This window comes from Toxorhynchites rutilus, chromosome 3, assembly GCF_029784135.1.
Source record: "Toxorhynchites rutilus septentrionalis strain SRP chromosome 3, ASM2978413v1, whole genome shotgun sequence".
Taxonomy (NCBI): Eukaryota; Metazoa; Arthropoda; class Insecta; order Diptera; family Culicidae; genus Toxorhynchites; species Toxorhynchites rutilus.
The window spans coordinates 24,455,031-24,475,164 of NC_073746.1; the positions used below are offsets into that span (position 1 = coordinate 24,455,031).

The window sequence follows — 20,134 nt, forward strand, 5'->3', positions numbered from 1 at the left end:
CAGCTATGTACGAAGCGATCACTACTACTAATGCGTCGCCTTGCGTTAAAATGAAATTTAAGTTCAAAGTTTTCTGCTGAACGAATCCGATGAAAACGATAGAAAACACACACACATACACCATTGTTGATTGGCTAACTTGGTCACCCATCGCCTCTGTCATTGATGAAACTTCTAACTTCATTCAGTCGCTGAGTCGTGAGATATATACTCCTTTGGCGTGTTCTAATATTGCTTCTTTCCCTGCTCTTCTTTTAAGAAATGCATCCGCTTTTGGGGTTCTAGCAGCTATAGTAACTTTCCTGAATTTATCAATCAAGGTAGAATCAGAACGATCATTCAGTCCGTCACGAATCGTCAACTGGAGTGTGTGAACGGCGCAACGCATGTTGAAGATCATGAACATGTCGTCAACTTCATCTATTACGGAATTAAAATCATTTCAACGAATTCAAAACGGGTTATTAACGGATTTACGCAAGTCCACTATTTTAGTGTTTGCTTCCTTAATCACAATTGGCATAAAATTCCAAGTATTCTTGACATTTCCCCGTTTTCCCCCATGAAAGCAAAAACATCAGCGGAATGCTGTTTTTCACTATCATATCCACAATGCTCTTCTTGGGAATTTCAGCAGTCATGCTAACCGCTATCTTGTCGCTTACTAGAACAGTAAATAGCTGTGGTTGACCGACATACAAGCAAAGGGTTCGGATGTGAATAGGAAATTGATAAAATCATCAAATAAAATTTTGTTCAAGTAGCTAAATATTTTGCTTGTATTAGGTCATTTAACGTCGTAACAGTCGGAGTCGGTGAAATTTTTCCAACTCCGACTCCGACTCCATAGCCTTAGGGGCTGTCCACATACCACATGGACTTTAGGGGGGGTAGGGGTCACGAAATGTCCACGCTTGTCCACGGTGAGGGGGGAGGGGTATAGATAATTTCCACGTGGACACATTTTTTTTAAATACATTACGTCTAATTTGTATGCATGTATGTGGAGACTGACCCGTGTCAAAACAAAAAAAAAACTTTTAAGTAGGTAGAATGTAATTTTCAAAACCTACTCGTACTCGTTTCTAATCGATTCGACCGATTCAGCAGTTGCTGGCACTGTGTAAAGAGACTCTGAGAGTGCCGGTCGGGCATCCATACATCTCTCTTTTTCTCTCCTTGATCTTTCTCATTGAAATCTATATGCTAAAACTAATGCACATAAATTGTGAGCGATCGATTTATTTTCATTGTTAGTAAAGGATAATGTCATCGAAGTAGCAATCGGCTATTCTGGTTACACTGGATAGCAACGCAGGTTGTCAAGCAAACAAACAAACAGTGTAACGGAAGAGACACGTTTACTTTTTATTCACTCCATGTAAGCACTTCGTGCAGTTAACACCTTCGTTCTAATAAAGCGTTAATAGAAGTTTATTCGGTCTTTCTTTCGTGTTCCAGAACATTCTCAATAGGTTATGGTCCCATCACAGAAAGAGTTGACGAATGGAATTCCGCAGTTCCGTGGAAATGGAAGCGAATTTCAGAATTGGAGTTACCGAGTGAAGCTGTTTCTTGAAGCCGCTGGCGTATCAGAAGTGCTCACCGGGGTGGCCCCGGAAGTAGCAGCTGAGCGTGCGAAATTTGACGAATTGGACCGGAAAGGAAAATCGATGCTGGTGAGCTGTATTTCGGATGAGTGCTTGGAAGTAGTACGCGAAAAGAAAACTACGAAGGAGATGTGGGAAAGTCTCGAGGCAACGTACGCGAAAAAGTCCGTGGCGAGTCAAACGCTGATAAGGAAGCAACTGGCAAGGCTCCGGATGAAAGAAGGAAGTGACATGCGAAGTCATTTGGTTGAATTCGATGGACTAGTGAGGAAGCTCAAAACGGCCGGTGCAACTCTGGCGGAAGGCGATCTGGTTTCACAACTCTTCTTGACCCTTCCGGATTCGTTTGATCCATTGGTGACAGCGTTGGAGAACGTGAGTGAGCAGGATTTAACTCTTGATTTAGTGAAGCAAAGGCTACTGGCAGAGGAATCTAAACGGTCGGACCGTCAAGATGAACACAGTGAGGTTAATTCAGCTGCGTTTTCTGGAAGCAAATTTTTCGGAAAGTGCCACAAATGCGGCATGCGTGGGCACATGAAAAAAGACTGCAAACAACGTAGTCATGGCAACGGTAACAAAAACGATGGTCGTAGCAACAGTCATAGCAACGGACATGGCAAAGGCGAGGCAAACTGTGTTAAGAAGAGCGCAGTAAGCTTCATGGCAGATGCGGCAAATTCGACTCATGGTAGAACCAACAAAGTGGCATTCAAGTTGGATTCCGGCTGCAGCGATCACTTGGTGAGTGACAAATGGTTATTTTCATCTTTCCAAACGCTGGTGTGTCCCATCGAAATTAGAGTGGCGAAAGAAGGTCAAGCAATGATTGCTAAGACAATTGGAAAAATCGACGCGACGAGTAACAAAGGAGTCCTGTTTAACATGAAGGATGTCCTGTTCGTGCCGGATCTGAGGGAAAATTTAATGTCGGTGAAGAAACTGGCAGGAGCTGGCATTGATGTAGCATTTTCCGGAAACAAGGCCCTCTTGAAGAAAGGTGATGAACTTTTGGCGACTGGTAAGTTAGTCGGCAGTTTGTATGAAATAGTGCTGATGCTTGAAACCAAGTGCGCAAAAGTTTGTGATACGAAGCCGAGCAAATTATGGCACCGTCGACTCGGTCATATTAGCCAGCACGGAATGGACACAATGATAAGAGAAGGGATGCTGGGTGACGTCAAGAAAGATGAATCGGTTGGTTTCTGTGAAGCTTGTGTAAAAGGCAAGCAATGTCGTGAGCCGTTTAGTGGATATCGTAGCCGTGCGAGTCGGCCCCTGGAACGTATTCATTCCGATGTGTGTGGTCCCATAGACCCTCCAGCTTGGGACGGGTCTAGGTACATCGTTTCATTCATCGACGACTACAGCCATTTTGCGATGATCTACCTTCTGAGGAAGAAATCCGACGTATTCGAAAAATTCCGTGAATATGAAGCCAGTGTGTCGGCAGCATTCGGTCTGTCGATTTCGAGAATGACTGTTGATCAGGGACGTGAATACTGCTCTAATGCTCAAATGGAATTTTACAAGAAAAAAGGAATACAGCTTGACGTTACTGTTGCTTACACGCCACAGCAGAACGGAGTCGCTGAGAGATTCAATAGGACATTGGTTGAAAGAATTCGGACTGTGCTAATCGACTCAAGTGCACCGAAAGATCTATGGTCCGAGGCAGCGTTAGCGTGTGTGTATTTATTGAACCGAAGTCCCACGGCTGCTCTGCCTGTTGGAATTTCTCCGGCTGAGAGATGGTTCGGTTCCAAGCCAAGTTTGGAGAAGTTACGAGTGTTCGGGTGTCGATGTTTCGCATGGATTCCAAATCAACAAAGGAAGAAGTTGGATCCGAAGAGCCGTGAGATGATCATGATCGGATATGCACCGAATGGATATAGGCTCTGGAACATGCAAGCGCGTAAAATAAGCATTGCTCGTGACGTGAAATTCGACGAAGGAACGTTTCCGTATGCCCAGGTAAAGCCTGTTGATGATGACTCATTGGTGATGAATTTCCCGTACGACCAAGAGGGGGAAGTAGCTGATGATAAAGCTGTCGCTGTCGGTTCTGATGATGAGGCTGATGTTTCCATTCCTGACGGTGATGCAACCAGTTCTGGCGGTGAGAAAGCTGCTGGTAACACGATTGAAGATGGGGAAGACTGCGACGATTCCGGAGATGAGCCAGCAGACGCGCTCCCTTCGCAAACAGAAAGACACGACACTCTTAGTGAGTCGATGTCGAGGCGTAGCGAACGGGAGCGCAGGCTTCCAAGTAAGTTGTTTGATTTTTTCGTGAATTATAGAACAATTTCTGGCGACTCAATTTCCCCAGATGTACCCATGTGCTACGATGACATCAAACAACGCGATGATCAGCAGGAATGGCTGAGTGCTGTCCAGGATGAGCTGAAATCGATGGCTGCGAACAACGTGTGGCGTTTCGTAAAGTGTCCGGAAGGTGTGAAACCTCTTAAGGCTAAGTGGGTGTTCCGTGTCAAGGACAACAAAGACGGAATTCCTGTGCGATATAAGGCGAGGCTTGTGGCCAAAGTTTTTCTACAAAAAGCAGGACTGGATTACGAGGAGACGTTTGCTCCTGTGGCGAAGCTAGTCACTATACGAACGGTACTAGCAGCAGGTGTGCATCAGGGCTTCTTATTTCACCATATGGACGTTAAGACAGCCTTTTTATACGGAGATTTGAAAGAAGACATTTATATGACAGTCCCAGACGGAGTTAAGGCACCTCCGAACACCATATGCCAGCTGTTCAAGTCGCTTTATGGCTTGAAACAGTCACCAAGATGTTGGAATGAAAAGTTCAATGAAAAGCTGTTACAATTAGACTTCGTACGTTCTCGACATGATTATTGCCTCTATACCCAGATTAAAGATGGTGACGAAATCTACGTTGTCTTGTATGTGGATGACCTGTTGATATGTGGAAGGAAATCGGAGACTATCGTGAAGCTGAAAAATCAATTGGCGAAAATGTTTGCGATGACCGATTGCGGAGAAGTAAGAAACTTTTTGGGTATGCGATTGGACTACAATCTAAAGAAAGGAAAGATGAAACTGTCGCAGGAAACTAACGTTGACAAGTTGTTGGTGCGTTTCAAGATGGAGGAGAGCAATCCAGTGAAAACTCCCATGGAAAAAGGAATTCAGCTTACTCGAACCGGAGAACCCACAACCCAACCCTACAGAGAACTGCTCGGGTCGTTGATGTACGTGATGCTGTGTACTAGGCCGGACATATGTTATTCCGTGGGTTTCTTAGGACGGTTCCAGCAGAAGGCAACCGCACAGCATTGGCAAAGCTTGAAGAGAGTAGTTCGCTACATCAAAGGGACGAAAGCCAAAGGTTTATTATTCAATCGACAGAGCTCTGCTGAACCGTTGGTAGGCTACGTCGATGCGGATTGGGCCTCAGACGCCGATGATCGTAAATCAGTAAGTGGCTTTGCCTTTTTCGTGTTTGGCAATCTCGTAAGCTGGTCAAGCAAAAAGCAAGCAACGGTGGCAACGTCGTCAAGCGAGGCTGAATACATCGCACTCAGCTCGTCAGTATCGGAAGCAGTTTGGCTCTCTGGGATTCTCGACGATCTGAAATTGAAGAGCTCCAGTGTTCCAGTCACAATCTACGAGGACAACCAAGGTTGTATCGGGATGGCCAAGAACTGTGAATCGAAACGCTCTAAGCATATTGATGTGAAGCATCATTTCATACGGGATCACATTTCCAATGGCAGCGTGAAGATTGAACATGTGCGAACCGAAAATCAACTGGCTGATTTCTTCACCAAGCCGATGGAACACTATCGTCTAGAACAACTTGGACGCCGTCTCGGAATAGCGGATTGAGAGGGGGTGTCATCGAAGTAGCAATCGGCTATTCTGGTTACACTGGATAGCAACGCAGGTTGTCAAGCAAACAAACAAACAGTGTAACGGAAGAGACACGTTTACTTTTTATTCACTCCATGTAAGCACTTCGTGCAGTTAACACCTTCGTTCTAATAAAGCGTTAATAGAAGTTTATTCGGTCTTTCTTTCGTGTTCCAGAACATTCTCAATAGATAATTTATTCCGTCAGGATGAAGATAACATCACAGGCTTAGTATTAGTATTAGTATTGTAATGCGGGCTAGCTCATGATACAAAAACCACTTCGTTGCTATCTCTTCAAAACTTCCAAGCTTTTGCAAAATTAGAAGACGAACAACAAATTCTTTCAAAGGTGCACGGCTCGTACCTTTGAAGAAGGGTTACTAACAGCGAAGCTTTTTATTGCCCTCTATTGAAATGTGGTAATTTGTGAAATACTCTTCTATGGGTTGGACCGGAAAGTTCGTGCCTCCATTGATGTTAATCGAATCGAGGAATCCATTAAGAATAATATTCGGTACACGACAGATCAATTAACAGATTAACTACAAATATCCAAAAAACCACCTCCCTGAGCATCTGGTGCAACTAGCAAATTGCTACGGCGTATGGTTTACAGATTATTTGACCGAAATAAACACAATGAATCACATCTTTATATGCGACTCGTTCTATAAACGTTAAAAAACGCCGTTTTTGTAAAAAATCGTGATGGGCGATGAAAAGTCTCATAACTTACGACAAATTTGAATGGAAAATTCTTGGGATTACCGTTATCAATTCAAGAACAGCACATCTCTGTTAAACTCCAAAATTGCTTGCCAGATTGTAGAGAAGACATGAGGTCTCACGTTCCTGTTATGAGCTTCTTACAAACAATCAGTCGATAAATTCCAATATATACAGCTCGACAACTATGTGGTCGAAACTATCAAACACACTTACTGTAGCATTTGTGAACATTCGACAAGCATAAGCTCCTTAACACTCCTATACACGCGCATTGGTCTGTCAGACCGAGAAATCAATAATTCGTTCATTTTTCAGAAAATATCAACACTACGACTTTGCGATTCTCTCTAGCCTCGTTATTCGTCGTTCGTCATCGTTTAGCGTATCGCATGTGTTGGTACAAAGAGGACGTGTGTCACTTTTTTAACACTTTCGGTCTGACACACCGACGCGAGTATAAGAGAAACTTTTTTGGACAAGTGCCTTTTTTCATATTCTGGAATATTATTGAATGAAATGTTTAAATTAATGTTAGTGGCGTGGAATATTTATTAAATATAATGCATAATATCATTACCGGACTCTTCTTATTTGATTTCAGTCCCTTTTGTAGCTGGATTGAACGGATCCATATATTAACTATTCAACGATATATTCGTCGCTAGATTCACGTTCAAAAGCAAAATATAAATGTTTGACTTTCGTATAGTTATTCGCTAAATATAATGGTCATACATATACACAATTGTGAAAGAATTTCACTTGTGGAAGAATTGTAAACAGTGAACTATAAACTAATCGGTAGCTTATAGTAATTTTTAACAGTTACAGTTTCGGGGATATTTTTTTATAATGGACAATATCGACAAGAAAACAAGAAAAAGAAGAGGAAGTTCCTAAAAATCCTTTTATATCATCTTTTTATGTCCCATCTAAAAAAAAGACATTAATTCTTAGTTTATCAAGGAAACAGAGACAAAGAATATAAGAAATATGCAAATTTTGTATTCCAGAACCTTTATCATCTGGTAATTACCTAAAAGGTCGTTATGCATTCTTCTCTTCGATAAAAGACCCGAAAAACACGCAACAATTGCATGAAATGTAAAAAAAAATGTTTGTTTCGAGCATGTAGTTATGCTATGTTCTGATTCTTACTCCAATGAAACCACAATCGATTAATACTTTTTTATGTTATTTTATAGCTCTTTATATTTCCATGAATTATATTCATTTGCTTACTTTTAATTAATAACAGTGAAAAATTCGAATTTCGTTATTTGTGTTGGAGTATCAAAAATTACTCTATTTTGAGAAGGCTGAATTAGATGACTATTAAAACATAATAAAGACGAAGAAAACATATTTTTTTGGAGTTTCATACCCTCAATCATACCCTCTTCTTCAAATAAATGCCAATAAAGCCTGAAAAATACACAATGGCAATATTACAGAGAAGTTCAATTTTCGGTCTGTGACACCGTGCGCGAGTATACGTGTTACGATTTTGTACGCGAGTACTCTGCGACTTTTCTGATCTTGGGATGTTGGTAAAACGGGTGTTTCGCACAAACGAGAGTAGAGTAATTAACTGCAGACCATTTCATAAATTCAAAATGAAATGACTGAACAATTTCGAGATGCTGAATGTATACGCATTACCAGGAACAGTTGTAGCTGTGAAAGTAGAAAATATTTTTTTCCCAGTGCGCCTGTTTGTACCACGGGTTTATAATTGTACCAACTGTAAAAAGTTGGGACACTCGTTTAGCCACTGCGGCAACAAATTTCGTTGCGGTAAATGTGGCGAGAAACATAGTGAGGATTCTTGCACACAGTGGAAAAATGTATCCACTGTGGCGAGAATCCTCACCCTCTACAGGAGTGCCCGAGGTACAAACAGCACTCCGATAAAATGAAGCGTTCTATCGCTGGACGCTCCAAGCGGACTTATGCTGAAATGCTAAAGACCGCATCAGCCGCTCAAGATGAAAACCAATTTTCGGTTTTGTCATCTCAATAATCGGACTCTGATTCTGATGAGGGTCATACTACGGCTGCACCAGAATCTTCAATAAAGGATGAATCATCAAAAAGAAAGCTCTCTTCACCAACGGTGCACCGTAAGAAACCTAAAGTGACCCTCGGAAGATTGTCCAATTCCAAGGGTAATAGTAATAAAAAAACGAATCCGAAGGCTCCTTCTCAGCCAGTTCCTGGTTGCAGCAAAGATTTTACGTCATTACCCAGAGAAGAGAGAAATAAAAACGCTGCTCCTCGAACTTCTCGTAAAAAATTCGCGTCTAATCGAGGATTGATAGCTTTTTCGGACATTGTGGACTTCATACTAAACACGTCAAAAATTCAAGACCTCTCAGAAGCTTTATTTCTGCCTTGCTTCCATCTTTAAAGTCTTATCTTAAGCAATTGACTGCTTCATGGCCCCTCCGTGCATCAATCATATCATTCGATGGATAATTCCCCTAGCGTAGTAGAAGATATGATCAATGTGCTACAATGGAACTGCCGTAGTCTAGTGCCAAAACTAGATTCGTTCAAATTTTTACTTCAAAATTATGATTGTGATATATTTGCCCTCTCTGAAACATGGCTTTCTTCTGACACTGAACTCAACTTCCACGATTTTAACATTATTCGCCTGGATAGAAATGATTCTTATGGAGGAGTACTTTTGGGGATCAAAAAGTGCTACTCTTTCTATAAAATTCCTCTCCCAGCTCTATCAGACGTCGAAATTGTCGCGTGTCAAATAACTGCAAAGAATAAAGAACTTTGCATAGCTTCAGTATACGTTCCTCCAAATACTAACATTAGCCGTAGTCATCTTTGGAATCTAGTCTCGATTCTCTCATCCCCAGTTCTAATTCTGGGTGATATGAACTCTCATGGTACTGGGTGGGGTGATCCTTATGATGACGCCAGAGCGGCTATTTTTTACGATTTATGTGACGATTTCAACTTGACTATCTTGAACACTGGTGAAGCGACACGAATTCCAAAACCCCCGGCTCGAGAAAGTCGTCTCGACCTTTCTTTTTGCTCAAGCTCGTTATCATTAGATTGTCAGTGGAAGGTCATCAATGATCCCCATGGTAGCGATCACTTGCCAATCAGTATATCAATCAAGTGTAGCCCACAATCCACTGAACCATCTCGAGTTCCATTTGATCTAACAAGGAACATCGACTGGCAAAAATTTGCAACGGCGGTAACAATCGGTGTCGAATCAATAGATATACTTCCACCATTGGAAGAATATCGATTCTTTGTCGATTTGATCTATAAAAGCTCACTGGAAGCACAAAAAAGAAAAGTTCCAAGTGCTCCGTTCAAAAGAAAATCAGCCACTCCTGGCTGGGACGATGAAAGCACAAAATTGTATTTGAAAAAAGCTTATGCTTTCAAAGCTTTCCGTAGACATGGAACATCCACACACTTCGAGGAATATTCCAAGCTTGAAATACAGCTGAAACAATTAATTAAAGCAAAAAAACGCGATAACTGGCGCAATTTCATTGAAGGTCTTTCTCGTGAAACTTCAATACGTACCTTGTGGAGGGTAGTTCGCAACATGCGTAACCGCTCATCTACCAACGAGAGTGAAGAATACTCCAACCGATGGATATTCGATTTCGCGAAAAAGGTCTGTCCAGACTCAGTTCCAGCCCAACATATTCTTCGAGAAACGTCTCCGAGCAGTGGACCTCTGGACGGACCATTCTCAATGCTGGAATTTTCTATGGCTCTTCTTTCATCGAACAACTCTTCACCCGGAAGCGATATGATTAAATTCGTTCTTCTAAAAAATCTTCCCGATATCGCGAAAAGACGCTTGCTAGACTTATTCAATACCCTACTAGAAAACAACATTGTGCCACCCGAATGGAGACAGGTCAAAGTAATAGCAATTCAAAAGCCTGGCAAACCAGCGTCTGACCATAACTCATACCGTCCGATTGCTATGCTCTCGTGCATTAGAAAATTGTTGGAGAAAATGATCCTTCGAAGACTCGATCAATGGATCGAAACAAATAATTTGCTATCAGGTACACAATTTGGGTTTCGCAAGAGCAAAGGAACAAACGTAGACAAGCGTTGCTTTCTACAGATATTATACTGACCTTTGCGCACAAGGAGCAATTGGCTTCAGTATTCTTGGATATTAAGGGAGCTTTTGATTCGGTTACCATAGAAATTCTGTCAGACAATCTGGACAGATGTGGACTTCCTGGAATTTTGAATAACTTTTTGTACAATTTGTTGTCAGAAAAGCGAATGAACTTCACCCTTGGACAACTGACAACTTCCAGAAATAGTTATATGGGTCTACCCCAAGGCTCATGTCTGAGCCCCCTTCTTTATAATTTTTATGTGAAAGATATTGACAGTTGTTTGGCAGAACAATGCACGCTTAGACAGCTTGCAGATGAGATGGTGTGGTTTCCGTCAGAGGTCTCCATGCCGAAAATTTGCAAAGACCATTGCAAAATTCCTTAGATAACTTGTCTTCTTGGGCAAGGAACTTAGGGATCGAATTCTCGCCGCAGAAAACCGAACTGGTAGTGTTTACTCGAAAGCGGTTCCCAGCCCAATTGCAACTTAAGCTTTTGGGCAGAAGCATTACCCAATCATTGACTTTCAAGTACCTTGGTGTCTGGTTTGTTTCAAAATGCACTTGGAATACCCACATTACGTATTTGAAGCAAAAATGTCAAAAGAGGGTCAACTTCCTCCGCTCGATTTGCGGCACGTGGTGGGGAGCTAATCCGGGAGATCTCATAACACTTTATAAAACAACTATTCTATCCATTCTGGAGTATGGCTCTTTCTGCTTTCTCTCAGCAGCTAAAAGTCACCTTCTAAAACTGGAACGAATTCAATATCATTGTCTGCGTATAGCTCTTGGCTGTATGCACTCAACGCACCTCGAGACTCGGGTTCTGGCAGGAAGAGACGAATGAACTCTCAGAGTTTAAAGTCTCTCTAATTCAATACCTTCCTTCCTTCTGGCAGGAGTAACTCCTTTACAGAACCGATTCTGGGAACTTTCTCTCAGAATACTGGTGAAATGTGGAGTCACGAACACACTTTTGATTGAAAATTTTGAAAAAATTCTTCATCTAAATATACAATCTCGGTTTATGAGAATTTACCACCACTATATTTCGTCAGATATTTGTCTTCCATCGTTTACTCCAGACCGTGCTCACTTCACCATCAGCAGCTCCTCAATTGAATACGATCTGTCGATGAAACAAGCAATACTTGGAATCTCAGATCAGCTTCGATCAACTTACGTTCCCCGTATTTTTAACCGAAAGTACTCAAAAGTCAATTGCATGAAAAGATACTTCACTGATGGATCTCGCCTCAATGGATCCACTGGCTTCGGTGTTTTCAATGAAAATTCGAGCGCCTTCCGTAAACTGCAGGAACCTTGTTCCGTTTATGTTGCTGAGCTGGCAGCAATCGACTTCGCATTGGGGATGATCTCCAACAAGCCTGCAGACCATTACTTCATTTTCTCGGATAGTCTCAGTTCGCTTGAGGCTCTCCAGTCGATGAGAACTAGTAGGCACCCATCTTATTTCCTCACAAAAGTGAGGCTGCAGATGAGTGCACTGATCGAAAGATCTTATAAGATAACCTTTGTATGGGTCCCCTCTCATTGCTCAATTCCTGGCAATGAGAAGGCGGACACTCTCGCAAAGGTGGGTGCCCAGGAAGGCGAATTGTTTGATAGACAGATTTCATACGATGAATTTTTCCAATTACTGCGTCAGAGTTCCCTCTTGAGTTGGCAAACCGATTGGGACACTGGAAGTCTTGGGCGGTGGTTATATTCAATTATTCCAAAGGTTTCTTCGAGAGCGTGGTTCAAAGGTTTGGACGTAAGTCGTGACTTCATTCGTGTAATGAGTAGACTTATGTCCAACCACTACTCGCTAGATGTGCATCTCCACAGAATAAATCTTGTTCAAAGCAACGTCTGTCGGTGTGGAAACGGTTACGATGACATCGATCACGCAGTTTGGCAATGTACGGATAATTACGCAGCCAGAGAGTACCTTTTGAATGCCCTTGAGGTCCAAGGAAGACAACCCTATGTTCCTGTTAGAGACGTGTTGGGAACTCGCGACATCTGCTATATGCAGTTGATCTATATGTTTGTGAAACGGTCTAGTATAAGAATTTAATGCTTTTGTGTTTTTTTTTTCTTTTTCGTTATTAGTTTGTTTGTCTTGTCCCCTCATCTCACTGTCGTCCACCCTCGACAGCTAGTCGAACACCAGATGCTACCCCTGGTCATTATGCACAATGCTACAGTGCGTGCGGCAACCCTCGGTTGAGACAATGATACCTCATATCCATATCCCTAACCTGACCCGTCCCACAAAAATTGTTGCCCCTCTAACCTCGAGTAAACCGCGAGTAATCGGTCGAAACCTACTAAACATAGATTTAAGATGAAATTTTTGTATAAACAAAACTTGAGTTAGCGGCTCCGCAAAGCTTATGCGATAAACGAATTGGAAAAAAAAAGATACAGACAATTTACCGGGTAATATTGAAGAAAGAAAAGAATAGTGGATAGATCGATATTATGTTAACAAATTGCATAACGCCAGAAAATATGGATTTTGGACATCCCTCCTCCTTAACGTATCGCAAGCTATACCCCTGAAACATAACAAGTAACACAATCTCGCCCCTTGATTATTTCACGATGATGTTCGAATCTAGAATCTCATCTTGTTCGAAGATATTTCCAAAAAAATAGGAATGTCCACGTGGACGAACAGGGAAGGGGTATAAGAAATGTCCACACTTGTCCACGAAGGGGGAGGGGGGGGGGTCTCTAGAATTGTACTTTTTCTGTCCAATATTCCGAATCTAGTGTTTCTCTACTTATAAAAAAAAAGCTTGCCAAATAAAAGGAAACATAAATTTTAATAAATTGGCATTGGCTAATCGGAATAAAATTTGCAAATAATAACGATTAGATTCTCTAGTATTCAATTCTCTTCTGTTTGACCTACAAAGCTAAGATGACTATCGTTCCTGTTGAGCAACTGTTGGTAAAGCTATCCGAGCCCAATGTGAAAAAATATGTAGTGAAGAAATGGATGAAATCCGGTCTGGATTCGAAGACCACTGTTTACTTTCACTTTGGCTGCCAAAAAACCTGTATTGAGGCTCCGCTCTTTTACACGCCCCAAAATTGGACAGCTAATTGATGCTTAGAAAGGGAATCGTTTCGTCGGGTTTGTTTTTATTTGTGGAGAATGCGCCTTCCAATTGACGTCACTTTCCAATGTGATGTGATTCTCCTTTATATACAATCAATTCTAATTAGTGATGGGAAATAAACGACTGCAGAAACTCAAACGAGTAAGAGTAATAAGTTATCCTTTCGATTTTTCTTTCATGCAATGCACATTCCCCTTACTGCCTTCACGTTCAGACCATTTTCCCGACGCTTGGCCTATTTCCTTCCGAGCACAACTGGTTTCACTTCCGTTTCTTCTATTAACTTTGCTTCGCCTTCAAAGCTTTTCTACACTTCACAATCATTAGCTTCATACAAGCTCAAATCGAGTCTCACCTTTCGTGGAAAAACAACGCGTATGTTCCCAGCTACAATGCAACAGAAGTGTTTCGATCCACTTTTCTTATCCTGACACAATAAACCAACCGGAGCCACTATACCGCTGATGTTTTTCCTTGATACCAACAGCCTTCGTTTTCGTTTTCCACACTCTTGCTTGCTCGCAACGGATAGTGAACTGGTGCTGGCTGTGTCACTTTGCCACCTCCTCACAAAAAGAACCTTCTTCGCCGTCTCGCTCGCTCGCACACACTTCAACACCTCTCAAGCAGCGGAGTAACCTCTCGGGTCCAAATATGTTCCGAAATCTCCAAGTTCGTTTCCTACAGATTCCGCCACGTCACGCGCCGAAGATGGGACACTGAAACCGGAAAAGAATACTTCACGCCCACCGGAACCAGCTTGCAGTAAATGGCGAAGGGAGAAACGGAACAAAACGTCGCGAAATTTGCTTCCAAATGCGAACTGACACACACGGAATAGAGGTTGATTCTTCTCTTGCCGTCGATGCGAAAAATTTCCTCTGAATGCGAGGAAAAAAGTGTCCGCGACGATGACGATGAATGACAGCGAATGATTGTTGGTTTGTCACCCAGCGGTGAACGGTTTACCCGCCAGGTGGCACTTGTGACGATGTCAGTGTTGAGGGATAGGAATCCGGTGCACTACTCTATTTTTTGTACACCCAGAAGACAGATTACTAAAATAGGCTACCAAATCTTTGGTAAGTCAAACATTAGTAGAAAGTACAAATTTTAAGTAAAATAAATGTCAGATGCAATACACGGCAATGTCCCAACGATTGGTATATTTTACTGCAGGGTACATATATGGAAAGGTAGTGTGGACTGACTAGTGCATCAATAGTAGTGAGTCTGTGATGTGTCAGCTTTGCAAGTATCATGGAGCGATATAATAATTTGTCTAAATAAGTTTATATCTATTGTATTTTAGCTTAATGTATATATTTATTCATTGCAGCGTAAAAATAGTCTATTTAGCTTCAAAACCTAATCAAAACATAGGGTAAATTGTGGTTCGGTAATTCGGATTTTAGCTTCCTGAAGCTCTCTGTAGCTCTTCGATATCTCCTGCCGCAGTGCTTGAATTAGGTCATCAGAGCCGGCCGAATCGCTAGGTTTTTCGTTAGTGATGTTGATGATGCTGCTCCCGATTTCCTTTGACGGAATATCCCTCTCGGGATAGTCTTGTTTAGTCCCATTAGAAAGCTGGGCCGATTCCGCGGATGTTACAGATGTTTTTCAAGGATTCAACTCTTGCTTGATGTCAATCGAGACCTTTCAGCGAGCCGTTCGGTTTTGATTTCCCGAGGCATGCGAATCGTTGGCCTTTCTGGAAGTAGGAACAGCTAAAAATAAACTGTTTTGTGTGTTAATTGTAAAATCTGATTTGTTTAAATTTACCTGTTGGTATCAGTTTTCGACGATATTGTGCTTTCAAGCCATCGATATGCAAGAAACAATCTGAACTGAAGTGAAGCGAGCAAATGTACATGTTTTTAGTACTGCTGTTTAGGTCCTGTCCGAAGAATCGAAGCCATTTCTTCCGAATGGTCATCTTCTTCTTCTTCTTCTTGAATGACGTTACCGTTCCCTGCGGAACTTTTGCCGTCTCAACGTATGCATTAACTAGCGTCATATATTAATACTTAGTTGGGATTTCTTAAGCCAAATAACACGCCTTGAATGTATTCCGAGAGGCAAGCTCTTGAATACGCGTGACCACAGTGCAAGTCGAAGAAAATTTCTTTGACGAAAAATCCCCCGACCAGAACGGGAATCGAACCCGAACACCCGGCATGATAATGTGAGACGCTAACCACTCGGCCTCGGGGTCCGAATGGTCATATACATCGTGAATCGATGAAATGATAATTTGTGGGGTATGTTTTCATAATTCGAGTTGGACTCGAGCCGAGTGCCACTCATAGAGCCACAGGGTTGTCTGAAAATGGAAATATTACATAAATATATTCCTTCGCAGTCGAGCCGCCGTATAAAGACCAGTTTCAAAAAGCTGCACAGAAACAACACATTCAGGGTACTAATTCCGAAAATCCTTTCACGTTAATGGTTCACTAACTTTTCTATCTCACGTATGTATGACGTATTTAAAAAAAAAGAAATAGCGAAACACGTAATATATGCAACACAAAAACACTTTTTATGAATTGCTTTGCGATCGCTGCTTTTCGTCAAAGCTAAGATGTCATAGTTGAGAGTGTATAAGTGAATCGTGACCTACACACTTCGAGTCCAGGTTACCTTGTCATAAACGTACCCTTGTAAATGTTGAATTCTGTTTTCGGGGTTGCAATAGAAATTCGACTGTTTGATCTGAGCACTCGAATACGAAAGACTTCTCATTTTATTATCGCTTCGTTCAGACCTTCGTCTGCGTCTATGGCATTTCACCATAACTGTGTTGGTGACCGTTAAACGGAGTATACACGCTAATTACAATTTACACATTATACCAGTCAAAGTATATATACAATAATTACGAACACATCAGTAATAAGTACGTAATATTTACCAAAAAAATTGTCATATATACCAATTTATTGGGTCAGTGTATAATCGCCGACTTACAATTATATTTAAGGTGAAGGTGGAAGCTAGCCACAAATGGCTGCCACAATGGCGCTCATTTATTTCATCTCCCTCCCTCACCCCTCGCCCGTAACTCAATAATTTTGCGAAACAGTGTGAAGGAAATTATCATTTTCGCACACTTCCCATCAAGTAATATCAACCAAACTCTAATCGATTACTCGCAAGATATTTAATTTTCATCTGCTGTTGCACTGTATAGTGAAAAACGTCGGAAAACTCGAGCAAGTGCTCTGAAAGTTAAATTTTCATTTTTCAATCTTCGGTAATGGTTTTATTTGTATTGGTGAAAGCATCCTTATGTTTTCCACACTGATGCCAGACAACATCATCGAAACAGCTATCAAGACCACTCAATAAAATGTTATTCCCGAGTCATAGCGTTTCATGTCATGAAAATCAATAGAATAAAATTCACCCCTATTCTGTATTTCGATCGATTCGAAATATTTCCAACGACTTGCTAAAATTCCATTCTGTATTCCGTTTGAGTTGTTTTTGCATTTCGTTCGTTCTGCCCCTCTTCCAACATTAAATTGGCAAAACGTTCGAAATAAGGAATGCAAAATTATAACTCGAACGAAATATCACTTTCGAACGAAATGGAAATCCGTCGGAATACAAAATAGGGCTGATTGTGTTGATATCAATACAATCATTATTTTTAATGGGTCTATAATGTAAGTTTTAGCAACTGTTGCGTACAACATACGTCGACCGCCGCACCTACTTATTAACAACATTGAGGCAGCAGCGCGTTGTGTTGTGAAATCGACTACGATGTACGATGGTACGCATCGCAACCAACTTCACAATATAACGTGAAATTTGAGAAAAAAGGTAGCCTTTTGAAGTCTTAAGTGAATATAACAATAGTTGGAAGTTTGAAGAAAAAAAATATTATATAGTGAAATTACTATCCATCGAATATCGAATCGAAAGCAGGTATTTTCATTTATTTAGCGCAATTTGTAGTATAGCTTAAATCGAATTCTAAACCTAAAGCAGATTCCGAGAAAAAAGGGTTTTTATAAAATTCAGATCCAGGTAGCGAGTACATGAAACCCACTAAACGTAAGTCAATGTTCAATGGATAATTTAGAATAAAAAAACAGAAATTTGTAAATTTTAGGAGAATTTTAACCGTTCCCCGAGCGATTCTCAAATATACGCGTTAAATTTCCGGAAGTCGTTTCATTTCGTTGCGAAAGCAACAGCAACTTTAACATTGGGTAAGATAATTGTATTGCAGCGCTCGGAATACAGCCACGGCTGCCTATGCTTTCGAAAACAGTAAACGGAAAAGTATTACATTGAATCGAAATGTCTCGGCCAACGAAGAGAAAGTTTAAGGCTCTCCAACGTGAATATGTGAAAACAATACGATCAACAAAGGAAAATATTAATGAATTAGCAGCATCGAGTTACTTTGCGGAAGAACTTGTTAATATCAAAAGAGCCCCAATTCGCATGTGTTATAAATTTGCTCATATTACGCTCGCGTATAATCAGTATTCAGTATAATCAGTATAATCAGGAACATATCGTTCATACATTTAACTACAGTATTGAATTGTTATTTTTTTCAAATGTATTCAAAGACTCGTGTCAATGAAGCGCCACACAGTCTGATAGGTGAATTGATCTATTTAAATGTGCTTTGCTCTTCTTTCACAAACACTATTACCCCATTTTTACACATGGATTTACCTCGAGATGAAGAATAGAAGGTGGGAAGATTCACGGGTTTTGGTTGTGTTGAACTTTGATTGTGTTAGTAGCCAGGAAGATAGGGAGTTCACATACCAGGCATACAAGTCAGTTACTCAAATGGTACAAAAATGAACAAAGTCAACAAATAACGTTGAAAGAGGATATACAGAAGCTAACTACAGATTTCCAAATCATATTTTTCGCATTATGAAAAAAAAAACAGAACATATCACGAACTAAAATGTTAAATTTTTTCTTTGATTTCAGAAATAGTATTCTCATGTCTACTATGTTTGGATTCTAGGGCAACTTCATGGAAGTTTGACTTTTGTCAGCAATTGTAATTACTTTTTTCACAATTAGGGTGCTGAAAATTGCAGTCGTCTAAAACTAAGACGCAAGCGGAAAACTTTTCGTCTCAATATAAGTCATACGGAGTCAATTAAATTTATTTTTCAAGTTCATTTTACATGAAAAAAACTTGCAACCTTTTTTCCATGTACTGTTAAATGTTTATCCGTCAAAGGAACAAAAGATTGTGTGACTCTGACTTTGTTCGTTTACGTTTTTGGTCGACGTAACGAGAAGTAAAATTGAATAGAAATTAAGTTTAGAACATTTCAGAAATACTGAAATTCCAGATTATGTAAAATGTTGGCCCCTTATGATTTTGAACGCTAGCATTGATTTAGGAAAAAAAAACTAGTTCGTTCATTTCATTTGCTTAATTTTACTCTTAATAACAACACTTTTCCTATGTAGTGGACTATTATAAGAAAAGTAACATACATAAACAAAATCTGTGACGTCACAGATTTGAAAAATCTTTCCACCTTTCATTTTCCATCTCGGGTTTACCTATACTACTTCCACCTTCACCTTAAGCTGTCCGCACCAAGGTGCTTGTATAAATGGATATACACTTGGATACAGATTTAAACAAGCCTTGGTCCGCACCAAGATGCTGAACGATAGGTGTTTCATTCTCGACACTTTCAGGACACGACGTGAGACGAGTAGCGAGACGTAAATTTCAGAATTATTTACTTTTTGTTTGGGTTTGTGGTTTCATAGCAACTCGCTGAGGAAAATAACTGAATGAAAAAATAAGCAAATATATATTCGTGGAAAATAGTGCACAACCTCCTCTAGCCAATTACTTGTAACTGCCCTTTCCGGATCTTCTGGATCTGGTAATCTCTTTCCCGGTATATGCACAGCTTCCTCCTCCTCCCTGAGCGAAATCAGTGGAGCCACGATTAGCGTTATTTCTTGTCATCATCGCCGTAAGCTGATAGTACTCTTTTCCCCGCCGATGGGAGCCAAACAGCAGTACATTTAGCTTGGAAAGGAAGGCATTGATTGCGCAGCTAGAAGCGAAAAGATATACTAATAACATCCTTCTGCACTGTTATGATTAGATAGTAAAGCGCGAGCAGCTATTGTGCCAACGAATGCATTTGTCACCAAAAGATACGATTTGTTTTGTAAACAAATTTGTTTTTTCGCGAGCAATGGCCGAACAGCAATTTTGACATTGCGGTCCACGGTAACCGCGGTATAGTACAACGCCTTGGTCCGCACCAAGGCGCCTAGGAGTATATCCTAAGGTGAGGCCGTTTCGTCACTAAGTTGGTTAGGGGAGCGGTATATGAAAACAGTACGAAGGAAAGTAGAAGGGGAATTATTTGCTTGAAGCGTGAAAGAGACGGACTGATCACGAGCGAGCTTCGGCACTAGCGTATTGTGTTTTGTTAACAAACAAAACACAGTAGACTTCCAAGATGGCTGAAGAGTGGTTTTAGCAAGTTGGCCCACCTTAGGATATACCAAGGCGCCTAGAAGTATATACTAAGGTGGGCCAACTTGCTAAAACCACTCTTCAGCCATCTTGGAAGTCTACTGTGTTTTGCTTGTAAACAAAACAC

The 20,134-nt window shown here is 40.9% G+C and overlaps 1 protein-coding gene across 10 annotated transcripts in view; it reads right to left on the bottom strand.

Annotated features, from left to right (window-relative positions):
- The window catches only part of LOC129774253 (AP-1 complex subunit gamma-1-like), a 69,738-nt gene extending 55,308 nt beyond the window's left edge, over positions 1 to 14,430 (bottom strand). For 8 of the 10 annotated variants that reach the window (XM_055777972.1, XM_055777969.1, XM_055777970.1 and 5 more), the window contains exon 1: positions 13,858 to 14,430. The gene's annotated coding sequence lies outside the window, so the exon portion shown is untranslated. Of the gene's footprint in view, positions 1 to 13,718; positions 13,743 to 13,857 lie in introns of those variants that run through there. The other 2 variants (XM_055777963.1, XM_055777964.1) reach the window with 2 other exon arrangements.
- Positions 14,431 to 20,134: the final 5,704 nt, after the last annotated feature.